Here is a 17629-nt window from a genome sequence, read left to right as displayed (position 1 = left end):
TCATGTTCAACAACACATTAAATGAATTACACACCATGACCAAGTGGATTTCATTCCTGGTATGCAAGGATGGTTCAACATAAGAAAATCAATTAATGTAATACACCACATAAACAGATTGAAGGAAAAAAATCACATTATTATATCTATAGATACAGAAATAACATTTGACAAAATACAGCACCCTTTCTTGATAAAAAACACTGCAAAAGATAGGAATAGAAGGAAACCTTCTGAACATGATAAAGAGTGTATATGAAAAACCCACAGCTGACATCATTTACAATGGTGAAATCCTAAAATCTTTCCCTCTAAGATCAGGAACAAGACAAGGACACCCACTATAACCCCTCCTATTTAATACTGTGTTAGAAGTACTTGCTCAAGCACTGAGGCAAGAACCAGACATAAAAGGCATCCAAATTGGAAAGGAGGAAGTCAGAATTTCACTATTTGCAGATTACATGATCCTATACATAGAAAGCCCTGAGAAGTATACAACAAAGCTTCTAGAACTTATAAATGATTTCAGTAAGGTTGCAGGTTTTAAGATCAATGTGCAAAAATCAGTAGTTAACTAAAGATGTAAAAGACTTTTACACAGAAAACTACACACTGTTCAAGGACATCAAAGAAGACTTAAATAAATGGAAAAATATTCCCTGTTCATGGATAGGAAGACTAAATATCATTAAGATGACTATCCTACTGAAACTAATCTACAGATTTAATGCAATCCCAATAAAAATCAACACAGCAAGTTTTACTGAACTGGAAAAACTAACTGAAATTTACTTGGAAGGGAACAAGGCCCCGAATAGCCAAAGACATAATGAAAAAGAAAAATGAAATTGGAGGCATCACACACCTGACTTTAAAACATACCACAAAGCTATAGTGGTCAAAACAGCATGGTATTGGCACAAGGATAGACACACCAATCAATGGAACCAAATTGAGAGTTCAGATATATTTCCTCACATATACAGTCATCTGATATTTGACAAGGCCACAAAGCCCACTCAACTGGGAGAGAGTGGCCTCCTCAACAAATGGTGTTTGGAGAACTGGATATCCATATCCAAAAGTATAAGAGAGGATTACTATCTCATACCTTATACAAAAATCAACTCAAGTTGGATCAAAGATCTAAATATAAGAGCCAAGATCATAAAGATCTTTGAAGACAATGTAGGGAAGCATCTACAGGACCTTGTAATAGGAAATGGCTTCATGATCTTCACACCTAAATCATGAGCAGCAAAAGAACTAATAGATAAGTGGGACTTCCTCAAAACTAAAGCCTTTTTCACCTGAAAGGAGTTTGTCAAGAAAGTGAAAAGACAGCCTACCCAATGGGAGAAAATATTTGGTAACCATATATCTGATAGGGGACTAACATCCTGCATATATAAAGAACTCCTATATCTTGAAAATAAAAAGACAACCCATTTTTAAAATGGGCAAGAGATTTGAACAGATGCTTCTCCAAAGAAGAAATACAAATGACTAAAAGGCACATGAAAAAATGTTCAAAATCACTAGCTATTAGGGAAATGCAAATCAAAACTACAGTGAGAGACCATCTTCCTCCCATGAGATTGGCAGCTATCAAAAAAACAAAGACTACAAATGTTGGAGAGGATGTGGAGGAATGGGAACCCTCATCCACTGCTGATGGGAATGCAGAAGGATCCAGCCATTCTGGAGGACAGTTTAGCGGTTTCTCAAAAAACTAGCTATAGATTTGGCATATGACCCAGCAGTTGCACTGCTGGGTATATACCCAGAAGAAATGAAAACAAGAACACAAACCAATATATGCCCACCAATGTTCATAGCAGCATTTTTCAGTAGTGCCAAAAGTTGGAATCAACCCAAATGCCCATCAACAGGTGAATAGATAAATAAATTGTGGTATATACATACAATGGAATACTACTCAGCTGTAAGAAGGAATACAGTACAAACATGTGATAACTTGGATGAATCTTGAGGACCTTATGTTGAGTGAAGCAAGCCAGACATTAAAGGACAAATACTACATGACCTCTCTGATATGAAATAAGTAAACCAAACTTTCTCAGAGAGCTAGAAACTGGATGATAGTCTTAAAGGAAGTTGGGAGGGAGAGGAAGGTTACAAGCTGACGCCTACTTGCGTGAAATCTATAAGTTGAAGACATATTGATCTGATGGTGGCATTTAATTTGAGTAATGTGGATCATCTCACTCTGGTTTGAACATATTTCATCATGTTATACTTTGACTACAAGGAGACAAAAACATAATAGAAGACATGAACAATCTCACTATATTCACAGAAATCCTTCTTATGGATATCTCAACCTCCCAAGAGTTCCAAGTTTTGCAAGTTCTGATGTTCTTAGTGACATATCCAAGCATGCTGACTGGCAATCTTTTAACTCTTTCTGCCACTGTAATTAACCCACAGCTACACTCACCAATGTGTTTCTTTATGGGCAATTTACCCTTCATTTCAGTTATTCTTCCCAAAATGATTGTGAATTCTCTGACAGGCAATAAATCAAATTCTATCATAGCATGTGCCTTTCAGATTTGCCTGTTTACCTTGTTTGTAGGCACAGAGCTGGCCTTCCTTGTGGTGATGTTTTTGCTATGTTGCCATTTGCCACCCTCTGCACTATGGGATCACTGTCACCCCATGGTCCGTGCACACAGACACCTGCTGGCTCATGGGCAAATATTCTGCCATCCACACAGGCACCGTTTACAGGCTTTCTTCACAGAGACTATTGTAATCCATTATTTCTGTGAGGTATTTCTAATTTTGCGGATTGCATCTACAGATGCCCACTTTTCTGAATTGATAGCAGTATCTGTAAGTATTTGTATCGTCTTACTGTGTTATGTTGTTTAAATCCAATATTTACATTTTTTTCCGGTGGTGCTTAGGATGCATTCTTTGGAAGACTGTAACAAATACTCTACCTGTACTCCACAGTTGGCAATTCTGATTTTTTTTGTTATTTGTTTGTTCACTGCTTTCTTTTTTCCCACTGTAAATAAAGCATCTCTTAGTTAAAAAAAAAAAAAGAAGAAATTTATGAACTCAACAGACCAATCACAATCAACAAGATTGAATAAGTCATCAAAAACCTCCCAACAAAGAAGAGCCCAGGACCAGATGGCTTCACAGGTGTGAATTTTACCAAACGTTCCAGAAGAATTAACACCAATCCTGCTTAAACCCTTCCAAAAAATAGAAGTAGAAGGAACATTACCTAACTCTTCTATGATACCAACATTACCCCTAATACCAAAGCCAAACAAAGGCACACAAGAAAGGAAAATTACAGACCAATCTCTTTAATGAACTTAGATGCTAAAATCTTCAACAACAAAATACTTGCTAATCGTATTCAACAACACATCAAATGGATTATAGACCATGATCAAGTGGGTTTCATGGCTGGTATGCAAGAATGTCTCAGCATAAGAAAATTACTCAATGTAATATACCACATAAACAGACTTAAAAAAAAAATCACATAGATGCAGAAAAAGCATTTGACAAAATACAGCACCCTTTCCTAATAAAAGCACTGCAAAAGATAGGAATAAAAGGAAGCTTCCTCAACATGATAAAGGGTATATATGAAAAACCCACAGCTAACACCATATAAAATTGTGAAATCCTAAAAGCTTTCCCTCTAAGACCAGAAACAAGACAAGGATGCCCAATATCACTGCTCCTATTAACATTGTGTTAGAATTACTTGCTCAAGTACTTAGGCAAGAAGCAGCTATAAAAGGCATCCAAATTGGTAAAGAAGAAGTGAAATTTTCACTATTTGCAGATGACATGATCCTATATATAGAAAGCCCTGAGAAATCTACAACAATGCTGCTAGAGCTTATAAATAGGTTCAGTAAAGATGCGGGTTATAAGATCAATGCACAAAAATCAGTAGCATTTCTATAAACCAATAATGAGCAATCTAAGGAGGAAACCAAGAAAAAAATATATCATTTACAATAGGAACTAAAAGGATCAAATACCCAGGAATAAATTTAACTAAAAATGTAAACCACTATACACAGAAGACTACACAACACTGTTAAAGGAAATCAAAGAAGATTGAAACAAATGGAAGAATATTCCCTGTTCATGGATGGGAAACCTAAACATCATTAAGATGTCTGTCCTACCAAAACTGATCTATAGATTTAATGCAATCCCAATAAAAATCAACACAGCATATTTAACCAAACTGGAAAAACTAAATATGAAATTTATTTGGAAGGGCAAGAGGCCCTGAATACCCAAAGACATATTGAAAAAGAAAAATGAAATTGGAGGGATCATACTACCTGACTTTAAAACATACTACAAAGCTACAGTGGCCGCAACTGCATGGTATTGACACAAGGATAGACATAACAACCCATGCAACCAAATTGAGAGTTCTAATATAGATCCTCACACATACAGTCATCTCATATTCAACAAGGCCACCAAGCCCACTCAACTGGGAAAGAGTGGCCTCTTCCAAAAATGGTGCTTGGAAAACTGGATATCCATATCCAAAAGAATGAGAGAGTAATACCATTTCACCCTTACACAAAAATCAACTGAGATGGATCAAATATCTGAATATAGGAACCAAGACCTTAAAGACCTTGGAAGACAATGTAGGGAAGCACCAAAAGGACCTTGTAATAGGAAATGGTTTAATGAACTTCACACTCAAAGCATGAGCAGCAAATGAAAAAACAGGTAAGTGGGACCTCCTCAAAATTAAAAACTTTTTTACCTCAAAGGAGTTTGTCAAGAAAGTGAAAAGACAGCCTACCCAATAAGAGAAAATATTTTGTAACAATATGTCTGATAGCAGTCTAATGTCCTGCATATATAAAGAAGTCCTGTATCTAGAAAATAAAAAGACAAACAATCCATTTTAAAATGGATAAGTGATTTGAACAGACACTTCTCCAAAGAAGAAATACAAATGGCTAAAAAGCACATGAAGAGATGCTCAACACCATTAGCTATTAGGGAAATGCAAATCAAAACTATCATCTTACACCTATTAGACCAGCAGTCATTAAAAAACAGAGGACTACAAGTGTTGGAGAGGATGAGGTGGAATGGAAACCCTCATCCAGTGCTGGTGGGAATGTAGAATGGTCCAGCCATTGTGGAAAACAGTTTGGAGGTTCCTCAAAAAACTAAGTGTAGATCTTTCATATAATCTAGGTATTCCACTGTTAGGTATATACCCAGAAAAAAATTGAAAACAAGGACACAAACAAATATGTGCACACCAATTTTTGTTGTGGCATTATTCATTATTGCCAAATGCTGGAATCCACCCAAATATCCATCAACAGATGAATGGATAAACAAAACGTGGTATATTCATACAATGGAATATAACTCAGCTGTAAGAAGGAATACAGTACAAACACACAGGATAACATGGATGAATCTTGAGGACCTTATGTTGAGTGAAGCAAGCCAAGCATTGACAGACAAATATTATATGACCTCATTGATATGAATTAAACAAATCCAGCAGACTCTGTGAGCTAGTGTCCGGAAGATAAGTTTACAGGAAATAGAAAGACAGAAGAAGGTTGTGAGTCAACACCCATATGGGCAAAATCTATGACAGGGTAGAAGTGCAGTAAAGAGATATGACAGGGGTGTGGTGATACTATTGGCTTAGGTGGTACAAGTTTGACAGGGAGGTATGTTGGGGAGGGTGAGTTGGATGGTCCATGGAACTGGGGTAGGGTTGGGGGAGGGAGCAGGTGAACACTTGGTATTGGCGGGTGTGTAATTGAAACTACAATGTTTGGAAAGCTATTTTGGCAATATGACAAGGAAGGGTTACTGGTTTAGGGTGTTGGATGTGGGTAGGCATTCAAGACAGGACACACCTGGGGCGGTCTTCTAGAGAATGTGTGAATGATCATCTTGTCATAGCCTGTTGTATCAGGGGTGGAGACCCACAATGAGAGGGAAGGAGTTGGACTCCCATCCTGGGGAGGCCCCATATGTTTTCAAACAGAGGGGTGGGTGTCTCTCAAGAGCAAGGGTGGTTCCTGATAGGGGAGGACAGACCAGTGTGTCAAGCCCTCAGTGTTGTTGCAAGTAACCATGAATCTTGTTGTTCAAGCAGTGAAGCCTGGCGGTCGCCGTGGGCCCTGAGGGGAGGAGGTGGGAGGAATAGAGTAGATGGAAGAGGGGATATTTAGGGTCAATGAAGGTGTTCTGCTTGATCTTGCAATGATGGATACAGGCCATGTTGAATTTCATCAAAATTTATAGAAGTGTATGGTCTAGAGTGTCAACCATAATGTAAACTATTGACCATGGTTAGTGGCTATATTTCAATATTTGTAGATCAATTTTAACAAATGTATCATTCACATATAAAAAGATTAATGATACAGGATGGGGAAGGGGGAAGGATGCTGGGTCTATGGGAATTCCCTGTGTTCCGTATGTGACTTTACTGTGACCTAAAACTTCTTTGAAGACAAAATTTTAAAAAGTAAGATACTGGAGGAATAAATGGAACAAAATGTCACTGTACATACTTTACAACAGATCTTACAGTGATGAAAGACAAAATGTCAAAAAAATTTTAATATTTTTCATTTTTTTAATATTCCAATTTTTTATTTTAGTTTTAGTTTTAGTTTTTCTGAATTATTATGTATTTTATTTCTTATGCTTAAATCTGCCATTATATTTCATTTTCCTATTAATTATATTTGGCAATACTTTTGGTTTCATTTTTTAATAAGTTTTGGACCACAGAAGGGTTACAACTGTGGCAGAAGAGGATCACTGGTGTGGGGTGTCAGTCATGGGGGATACATGGGAGGAAATTCACCTGAACATACATATAATGTACATAAATGTGTTCAAATATTCATGGGGCATTGTCCCAGTCAGTGGAGATTCACACAATAACCAAAAGAATATTGAATTCTCATCCTAGGGAGCTCTTCCACATTCTCTAATGGAACAACAACAATCCCTGAAGTGAAGGGCAATGCCTAGTGAAGAAGGACGGTCCACTGATGAGCCCTTGATATTGATGCTTATGCTTATGAACCTTTGCTCTTGAAATTGCAACTTAGCCTAGTGTTTTAGGGTGCCTAAGAGTTACCTCCTGAAAGCTTCCATATTGCTCAAATGTGGCCTCTCTCTAAGCCAAACTTGGCATATAAATGCATCGCCTTCCCCCAGCATGGGACATGACTCCCAGGGATGAGACTCCCTGGCACTGAGACCACCAAACACCAACAAGCAATGCAACTGGAAAAAGACCTTAATTAAAAGAGGAAAAAGGTAAAGATAAATGAGTTTATATGGCTAAGAGACTTCAAAGTGAGTCAGAAAGTCATCCAAGAGGTAACAATTATGCACATCTCAGCAGGATCTCATAGACTGCCAAAGTGGATACTACCCCAAATAGTGGGGCTCGTGGAGGCTTTGGAGACACCCAGGTCCTACAGTCATGGTAGATACCTCTGGAGTCTGGTGCCTTGCTTTGAGCCCTACTTTGGAGTTTGTGTTCCCCAGTGTGACAGTGTTGGACTCAGCTGTGATTTCTCTCCACGTGCCTTTTCTTTCCCTTCTATTTGAGCCTATAGTTGGTGCTGGAGTTGGTAGGTGTACATCCAAGAGACTTGAATCTTTGGGCTGTCCATGTGCCAGCTGGGCCCTCAGCCTCAGCAGAGTTTCAGCACCTTCTCTCCAGTTTATTGGACTCTTGCAGGACAACTAATGAGGTAAGGAGGGACAACCACCCTACCAAGGAATCAAGAGAGTCTACAACTGCAATCAAGACAGTCCCATCCATCAGCTATGTGGGATTGAGGCCCTTATCATTTAGAGGTGGAGTGGGCATCAGCATCCCAGAATCCTCAGGATTAGGGAATAAAACATGGACTAGAGTGGAGTTACTGATATTCTACTATACACTTATTGGTATTTTAACAATGGAAGAAATTATTTCATTGATGTGGAGGCAGTAGCCACTGGAGATGCTGAAGGCAAGTAGAGGGAATAAGAGGTGTAATATGGGGGCATTTTCAGGCTTTGGAATTGTTCTAAATGTCATTGCAACGACAGATACAAACCATTATATATCCTGCCATAACCTACAGAATAGAGTGGGAAAAAATGTAAACTACAATGTAAACTATAATCCATGCTTAGTGGCAATGCTCCAAATGTGTTCATCAATTGCAGTGAATGTACCACACCAGTGAATGATGTTAATGTGGGAGGTGTGGTGAGTGGGGCATATGGGAATCCCTTATATTTTTGTGTAATCTAAGTATCTTTTTAAAAAAATAAAAAATACATTTAAAAAAAAAGTTCAACCTGATTCAGAGGCCACACCTGGTCTAAAAATAACATCTTTCAAAGGTCCTTGTTAGAATAAGTCTGCACCCATAGGAATGGTTTAAGTCTAAGAGCATGCTTTCCCAGGGTACATACTTCAACCTGCCTCACTGTGCTGTGGCCTTCACACCACTCCCCAGTACAGAACCTCTGCCAGGTTGCCAAAGGACTGCTTCTTTCCCAAACCAACTTGGCTCCCTCCCGCATTACAGGCTTAGCTTTCCCCATTGCTTAGCACACCCCCCAGGACGCTCCCATATCAGCCCCTAGCAAGCCACCATACCTAGAGCATCCAAGAACCACCATCCACCATTGTCCAGCAGCCAAAACTCGAGCACCAGTTGATTGCAACAAAAAGCACAGTAGTTAATAATTTGCTTTCTTATACTCTTCTCCAATTCTCCCACTTCCCCGATTAAGTTTTGACATCTCTGAACCCTAACACCATACCCTGTAGCCCTTAGAGACCTCTGTGCCTCCAGGAGTTCAGCACTTTGAGACCAAATGCAATCTATAAGTGTGTATGGTTTAGGGCAAGGGTTGAGAATGCACAAGGAGCACATCACAGTCCCAGCTCCCTAGACTTATCCACCCCACCAAGCCAGATTGCAAATAAAACTGACCAGATATACAGAATTATAGCAGAAATCAGAAAGAACATAACACTATGGGAGAAAGGACAAGGGTCCAAGGTGCCTACCCTTGAATCCTGGCTCTGATATGCATTAAATATGCAAACCAGGATAACCTCTCTGTGCTGTTTTCCTCATCAGAAAGTGGGGCTAATAAGGTATAATGTTGATACTTATGAGAGTTTTAAAAAGTGCATGGCACACAGTTCATGATCAGCAAATACAGTGATAGTTTGAGTTGTATGGACTCCAGAAAAGTATGCTCTTAAAGTTACCCCATTTCTGTGGGTATGGAAACATCATAGGTAGGAACTTTTGGTGAGTAAGATCTTAAGTTAAGATGTGACCCACTTCATTCAAGGTAGCTCTTAATCTGCTTCCTGGAGTCCTTTATAAGAGAATGAAATTCAGACAAAGAGAGAGAAAGTCAGGGGAAGCAAGCAAAGCATTGAGGAGAAGGGAAAGACCAGTAGATACCACCATGTGACTTGCCATGTGACCAAGGAGTCCAGGATTGCCAGCTACTCTTTGGAGAGAGAGCATCACCTGGTGATGCCTTCATTTGAACATTTTTCTCAACCTCGAAACTGTAGGCTTGTAAACTAGTAAATTTCCATTGTTAATAGTCAACTTATTTTGTGGTATCTGCTTGAGCAGTTTTAGCATACTAGAACAACTATGTATTGCCATTCTTGTTCTAGTTTTTCTATGCATGGAAAGCAAAAAAAATAGATTTGATTTTTTTTTCATTATCAAATTTGAAGAAATTATTCACAACAAGCTTTATTTATTCTATTTCACAACTGCTTTTTTACAAAAGCAACACAGAAATCACACAATGAACACACACAGAGAGCAGACAGCAAGCACAAACAAGGGGGGTAGAAATAAATAAATAAATCTTAAAAAAAAAAAGAAGGTGAATCCTACCTAACACCAAAAGCATAAGCAACAGAAGAAAAATTAGATAAATGGGACTTTATCAACATTTAAAACATTTGTGCACCAGAAGACTGCAACATGAAAGTAAAAAAGACAACCTACAGAATAGAAGAAAATATTTGGAAAACACATATCTGACATATCTGATAAGGGTTTAATATCCTAAATATATAAAGAAATCCTACAACTGAACAGAAAATTCTGCCTTCCATTGATGCCTTCAACATCAAAACTCAATTTTGCTAAGTTCTCTGCCACTTTAAAACAAAGATTCCCTTTCCTTCAATTTCCAATAACACATCCAAGATTTTCTTCTAAAGCTTCATCAGAAGTATCTTCAGCATCCATGTTTCTACCAACAGTATCTTCCAAGCAATCTAGTTTTTTTCTATCTAGCACCTCACAAATCCTCCAGCCTCAGCCCATTACCCAATTTCAAAACCATTTCCACATTTTTCGTATTCACATGGCAGCATTCACTCTTCTGATATCAGAATCTGATTTCGTTTCCTAGACTGCTCCAAGAAAATACCATGAAATTGCTCAGCTTAAGCAATGGGAATGTGTTAACTTACAGTTTTGAGGTCAGGAAAGTGTCCAAATCTAGGTAGGCATTATCAAGGTGATGTTTTCTTCCCAAAGGAGAGCTGCTAGTGACCCTGGGCAAGGCACATGGTTGTGCCTTCTGGTCTCTCCCTTCTCTTCCGGGTTTCACTGATTTCAGCTTTTTGCTTCTGCAGTTTTCTCCCTCTTTTATTCTCCCCATATTCATTCCCTTTATAAAAGATACCAGTATTAGCATTAAGACCCATCCTAAATGAGGTGGGCCACACCTTAACTGAAGTAACCTCATCAAAAGGTCCTACTTACAATGGGTCTACACCCACAGGAATGGTTTAAGAACATGTTGTTCTGGGGTACATACAGCTTCAAACCACTACAGGGTCCTTCTAGCTTATCTGAAACAGGTGCAAAGGCCCCATTTTTTGTTATACTACCTCGATTTTCATGGAATGCTGGTTACTATGAAGGAGGGTTTAACTTACATGTAAGCCTGTGTGAAAAAATACACTTCTCTGGACTGAGCTTGGAAAATGGCATCAAAAGCTCCCATGACACCAATAACATCATTACATTTACAAACTCTCCTAAGACTCTACAAACCAGAGCAGACACACTTTTCTCTATAATGTTCATTCATTCAACAAAGAATTATTAAACCTCTATCATGTGGCAGGCACTATTTTAGTATAATGATTTCAGCTAGGAACTAGAAAGACGTGACTCTGCAAGTCATGGAGCTTGAATTCTCATAGGAAAGACAGTCAATTTTAAAAATAAACACAAATAAATATACAGAATAATGTTAGAGGTAAGTGTTAACAGGCAATATGAAAGTGACATGGAACAGGGAGGTTGGGGAAGATGAGTTGAGAAGAGGCTTAACTATTCTAAATAAGTGATATTTGAAAGACAAGACAATGTTAGCCAGGAGAAGACATACAGCAACACTGTCCAATAGATCTTTCTGGTAGGATAAAAATGTTCTACATATGTGCTGTCCAATACACTATCTACAGGTGATAAGTGAGAAATTGAAACATGGTTAGTGCAACTGAGGAACTAAATTCTTAATTTATTTAATTTAAACCAATGTAAATTTAAATACCTGCATGTTGTACATGGCTTCTTGATCCAGAAGGACAGCATTCTATAAGGACAGAGCAAGTGCCAAAACACCTGGGGCAGGAGCAGATCTGGCATGGTTGGGAAAGAAATCTAGTGTAGCTACAGCTGGAGAATAAGTTGGAGAGAGACCAACAGCAGGCATTTATTTAGGGTCTTACGCCCTCTGAGGAGTTGAGTTTTATTGTAAGTAGAACGGGAAGCTACTGAAAGAATTTAAATGGGAGAATAACATGACCTGATTACCTAAGACAGGAGTTGGGAAACTTTTTTTTATAAAAGTCCAGATAGTAAATGTTTTAGGCTTTGCAGGGCATATGGTCTCTCCTGCAACTGCTCAAATCTGCTGTTGTAGAATGAAATCCATAGACAAAATGTGAACAAGTGAGCATGACTGTGTTTCAATAAACTTTATTTACAAAATAAATAAAGCGCTCATGGGCTATAGTTCACCAACACCTGACTTAAAACCCTACAGCGAACACTGATTCCTGTGCTGCCTTCCCTAGATCCTTTCTTGCCTTCATCCTTAATAAAAGAACCCCAAATTTGTTCAGGGTAGTGATATGCTCAACTAAAACTAGCCCAGATCCCTTTGAAACTGGGGTTGACCATGAGACCCAGTTATGACCAATGAGACGTACATGGAGAGCTCTGGATAGGGCTTGTAGAAAAGCTTTTTAAGAGGGCATGCCTTCATCCAAGCTTTTGCCCTTCTGTTTTTCTTCCTGTCTGGAACCTTCAGATGGGGCAGCCATCTCACATACATGTATCAACATGAATAAGGATTTAGATTCCATGCTAAGGATAGCAGAGAACAACATAGAAAGTGCTTGCACCTCTGGGGCATCATTCAGCAGCCATTCCAGCCCTGGGCTGACTTCCTCCATACTCAGGCTTTCCTAACATAGTGCATTCCTCCCAACAAAATGCACTCCTAGCTGATACACACGGATCCTCAAAAGACCATGGCTGCCAAGCTGATAGGATTCAGATGGGGACAGATGACTGTCTTTGATAAAAGATAATCTATCATGCACTACTGCTGTGCAACAAAATCTCTTGTAATGCAATATCAGCATTTATTTCTAATGCATCTGTGGGTCAGCTGCAGTGATTCTGCTGACCTTGGGTTGGCTCATGTTGGATCCAGATCTCCTACACATGACTGTCATTTCCCTTGGACTGGCTAGGTAGCCAGGGCATACTCTTCTCAAGGTTATGGCAGAGAAGAGGTAGGGCAAGAGGAAACAGGCCAGGCCTCTTCAGGCCTGGGCTTGGAACTGGCATTGAGTCAGTTCTATCCACATTCCATTGGCCAAAGTAAGTCACATGACCAAGTCCAATGTCAAGGACCAGAAAAGAATATGCCACATTCAGTGGGAGGAAACACAAATTGCATAGCAAAGGGCTTGGATAAAGTGAGGGTATAGCAGTTTGATATTGTTTATGTATTCCAAAAAGAAATATTAGATTATGTTTGTAATCTGGTCTGTCCCTCCAGGCATATTAGATTATATTGGATTAGAGGTTTCACTTTTACTTGATTAAATAATGATTGAGGCTTTGATTCCACCATGTGTGAAGGGCACTGAGTCCCCACTTCCTTGGTAGGTGGGGACTCACAGAGCAATTGCTGCAGAGAAGGGAGTTTGGAATTTTGAGCTGGAGCCAGGGAAGTAAATACACAGAAGAAGAACGTAGGAATAGAGACAGCTCCACTGACACGGCAGAAGCCCTGGGAAGAGAGACGAGCCATTCGCCTGATAGTCTACAACTGACCTTGTGGAGAGAAGCAAGTCTGAGCCCAGAGGGAATCAAACCCTGGGTAGAGAGACAAAGCCTAGAGAGCCTGGTGGCCTCCAACTGATATTGGAAGAAGCCATGACCACAGACACTTAAGAGGAAGAGGAAGGCTGAACTTCAGCAGCCATCTTGCTCCAACTCATGGCAACAGACTTTGTATGCTTTACAGCCTGGTAACTGTAAGCTTCTACCCTAAATAAATACCCTTTATAAAGCCAACAGATTTCTGGTATTTTTCATCAGCACCCCTTTGGATGATTAATAGTTGGTAAAGAATTAGAGCCAATAATTTAATCTGCCACAGATAGAGAATATGAAGAAGGGAGAGCCAATAGTTTGCAATAACTTGTGCTAAGTGAAAATGTTACCAAATTATATATACAGTATGTTCTCAGCTACTGTGTGTGTGTGCTTGTGTGCATGTGTGAGTGTGTGTGTGAGTGGGAGTATGTAAGATTTTAAAGGAAAGCAACAAATTGGATAAGCAGAAAGGAGAGGGATATTGGAAATTGGTTGAGACACGTGAACCCAAGTATCAATACAGAATGAACTTGGCACATAAAGGACAACGGCACAAACAACTGAAGAGTATAGAGAGCCAACAGATCAAAGCAGGTGCCCTGGAAGGAAGAGTAGGGGTAGGACTCAGCCAGATATGATTTAAATCCTACCAGCTAAGCCACCTAGGATAACGTCTTAACTGCTGAGCCTTCAGCAATTCTTCCTTCAGCAAATATTTATTAAGCATTTGTTATGAGTAAAAGTAGGTTTTGGAGTACTAAACATGCCCCAGTTTCCCCCCAACCAAAATGAGGACCCTAAGACCTACCTGGCAGGGTCATTGTGAGAATTTGGGTAAAATGCCTCCTATGTGGCCCATCACACATGCTTGAGAAGTGGTAGCAGGTCTTACAAGTTGGACCCATAGGTTGGGGTCCAGTACAAGAATTCATGGAGGAAGGAGTTAGGGTAGATTTCTATAACTTAGACAAAGTTCTAGAAAAGACAGAAATGAGGTGAGTGTCTCCCACTACCTCACCTCCTCCCCACCCTATTCCCATCACTTCCACTGATCTCAATCTAACAGCAAATACCCGAGGACATAATGGACACTGGGTGAGCAGCAGGCAAGAATACACAGAGCTGGAGTCTGTTTTTGCAGTCCTGAAATTGTTCTAAAATTGTTGAGATGATGAATGTACAACATTGTGATTATACTAAAAGCCATTGATTATACACTTTGGGTAGAATTGCTAGAAACAGCAGCTATGTACAGTGGGGGAAGCAAAGAGAGATTGAGAGGTGAGGAATTTTCTTGTTTGTCTCTTTCTGGTTGATTATTATTGTTGAAATAATGAATATGTTCTAATAATGATTAAAGTGATGAATACACAACTATGTGATTATAGCAAATACTATTGATTGTACACTTCGAATGAATTGTGTGCTTTATTAGTATGTGTCAATAACATTTAATTAGCTTTTTAAAAAAATACACAAAGCTCTTTATGACTCTGAGCCACTTCCCATCCTCAACAATTCTGTGCTATCGAGACAGCAAATTCTCCATGTCATGCAGCTGCAAGCCTTTTCTAGACTAACAGCCTTTAATTAGTCAAAGCCAAGTGAAGGGCTTGAAAGTGGTTAAAATGAAAAAGTTTGAGTGGTGTATATATAACTATGATAAAAGTTTTAAAAAGCAAATGAAGGGGAGACAATTTCTTTAAAAGAAAAAGAAAAATTGCCAGTGGGATGGCTGCTTATGAGCCCCACAAGGACTATCATGGCCTTGATGCTAAATCCCACCTTCTGTTTCAAACAAGACACGAGTGTCATACACAGGAAAAAAAAGAAAGGGCTATCAAGGAGAGATTCTGCTTCTTATTGTTCCAGAGCTGCCAGGAGTTTAAAGTGGCTCATCTGAAATTCAAGAATCAGGCAATTGGAATATCCAAAGTTTGGCTCATGAATGAACTGGGAAGAGAAAGATGTTCCCAGGAGGGAGAAAACATTGCAACAGAACCATGGACATGCAAAGCTGGAAGGGATGCCAGCCATCAAAAATAGTTAAGTAGTTAGGCACCTGCAAGGGACCAGAGAAGAGAAGCAACTTGCCCAAAGGAACACAGCGAGAGAGAGCAGTGTCTTAGCTTCAGTTCCCTGGAAAGCCTGCACCAAAGGCTTGGGTGCCGTTAGTTTATGCGTGGGAGAGAGGGTGAGCTCAGAGAGCAGGGACTAGTAGAGTGAGACAGGGAAGGAGGAAAAGCTGACAGCCTACAAGCAACTGCCTTGTCTAGGTCACTGCCAGAGGCAAGGGGAGCTCAGAGTCCGTTGCCATCCCCTGAGCTGTGTACAGAGTCCTCCCAGGATCCTCTGCATGAAGTCTAAGAGGCAGAAGCATTTGTCCATCAGCTCCTGTCCCTTGTTGATAAAGGCTTGTCCCTGGAGGACTTGTCTCGCCTGCAAATTGCTGATCTTCGCATACATTGGCTGAGCAAGTTCCTGCTAGTGGCCCCTCCTGGAAGAGCCCTAGGGTAGAAGAGGCCAGATGCAATCAGCAGGAAGTAAAGCAAAGCCTGCATAAAGCTGCCGGCCCCAGCTTTGGCGGAAATCAGAGGCAAGTCCAGAAGATGTCAGGTGAGACAACAGAGGAGTCTACTACAAACAGCAGACTTTGAGCTGGATCCCCGAAGCATATTCACAGGGACATAATGATGACCCAAAGAACTTCTGAAAGCCTGAAGATCCATGAGGAAATCCCCAGCTCCCTGGACCACCAGCTAACCAGAGATGGAAGGTTCTAACCACAGACTAATTCTCACAAAATCAAAAATGTGCAATTCCACCACTGCCTTCTCCTTCAACCAAGTGTGTCTCGAGGTCACAAGATAATCTTGAAAGCTCATATCATCAGTAAAGCTAAGATCCTTGGAGGCAGGAACAGTATTTTATCCTCACAGGATGTTAAGATGGAGAGCTTTCATTTCTGAAGCATCCTCAAACCTGTCTTGATGTCAATAGGTAATAAAGATCTGGAAGAAAATGGGTCAATTCTAAAGGAACATTTAAGAGGCAGCCCTCAAAGGCCCAGAATCACTGCTCTCCTCTCTTTGCTAGGCTGTTCCTTAAATTCTTAAACAGAAACCCAATCGACGAATTAACTGTAGGATAGGGTCTATTCTATACCAGTGGAATGCCTGGGAATGTCAAACAAGTGACAGGAGATGCCAAAAATCTGTCATAGCCATTGACAGCAGGGCCTGCTAACAAGCAAACCAACCCTGCAGTATAGTTTTCACCATTCTAGGAAGGCTGCCTGTTGCAAAAGCATCTCAAACCAAGGCAGGCCATCTCCTGGGGGTGTGTGGCTGCAGGACAGAGATCCTGCAAAGACTGGATAAATGTGTCTGGATTCCAGAAGCATCTCTTCTACTTACAGATATCAGGAGGTTTTATATTTTATGCAATATAGAGTAGAATGCCAAAGTGATATTAATGTTTAAGATAATGCTTATAACTGAAGAATTTTCATACTGTGACAAGCCATTTGGGCATCACCCCTTAGCTCCCCCTGAGGGTAGGAATTCAGAGTCCTCTGCCCTTAGAGTGATTTTAATGGAAAAATTTGAAAAGTACTGGTGAGGGAAAGAGATCTTGAGAACCAGACAGATCGGAATTCAAAAAAATCCTCCTAACAGAGTCACTTTGAATAAATTATTTAATTATTTTAAAACTTAGTTTCTTCATTTGCTAAAGGTGGCTGATAATTTCTACTTCCTAGGGATGTTGGGGGAATTCAATGGGATAGTGTAATAAAATGTTTAGTATATAGTTGATATTTGATAAACACTTGTTTACTTCCCCATTTTTAGAAGATGGAACCGAGTGGAAATTTAAATAGATTCAAGAGCAGCTTAGGTAAGTGAATAAATGATGGTTCTATGAGCTTAGGGTGTGTGCACCCTGATTGTATTCATGACCCCAATTCTTTACAAGCACACACACATACACCTGCGATGGCTAATATCATATGTTCACTTGGCTAAATCATGATTCCAGGTGTTCATCAAACCCACTGGCCTGGATGTTGTGGTGGAAGATTTTGTAGTCAAGACTAGTAACTTCAGTCAGTTGGCTTTAAGGAAAGGAGA

The sequence above is a fragment of the Dasypus novemcinctus genome, chromosome 7 (assembly GCF_030445035.2).
Source record: "Dasypus novemcinctus isolate mDasNov1 chromosome 7, mDasNov1.1.hap2, whole genome shotgun sequence".
NCBI classification, from domain to species: Eukaryota; Metazoa; Chordata; class Mammalia; order Cingulata; family Dasypodidae; genus Dasypus; species Dasypus novemcinctus.
This window is presented reverse-complemented; position numbering follows the sequence as displayed.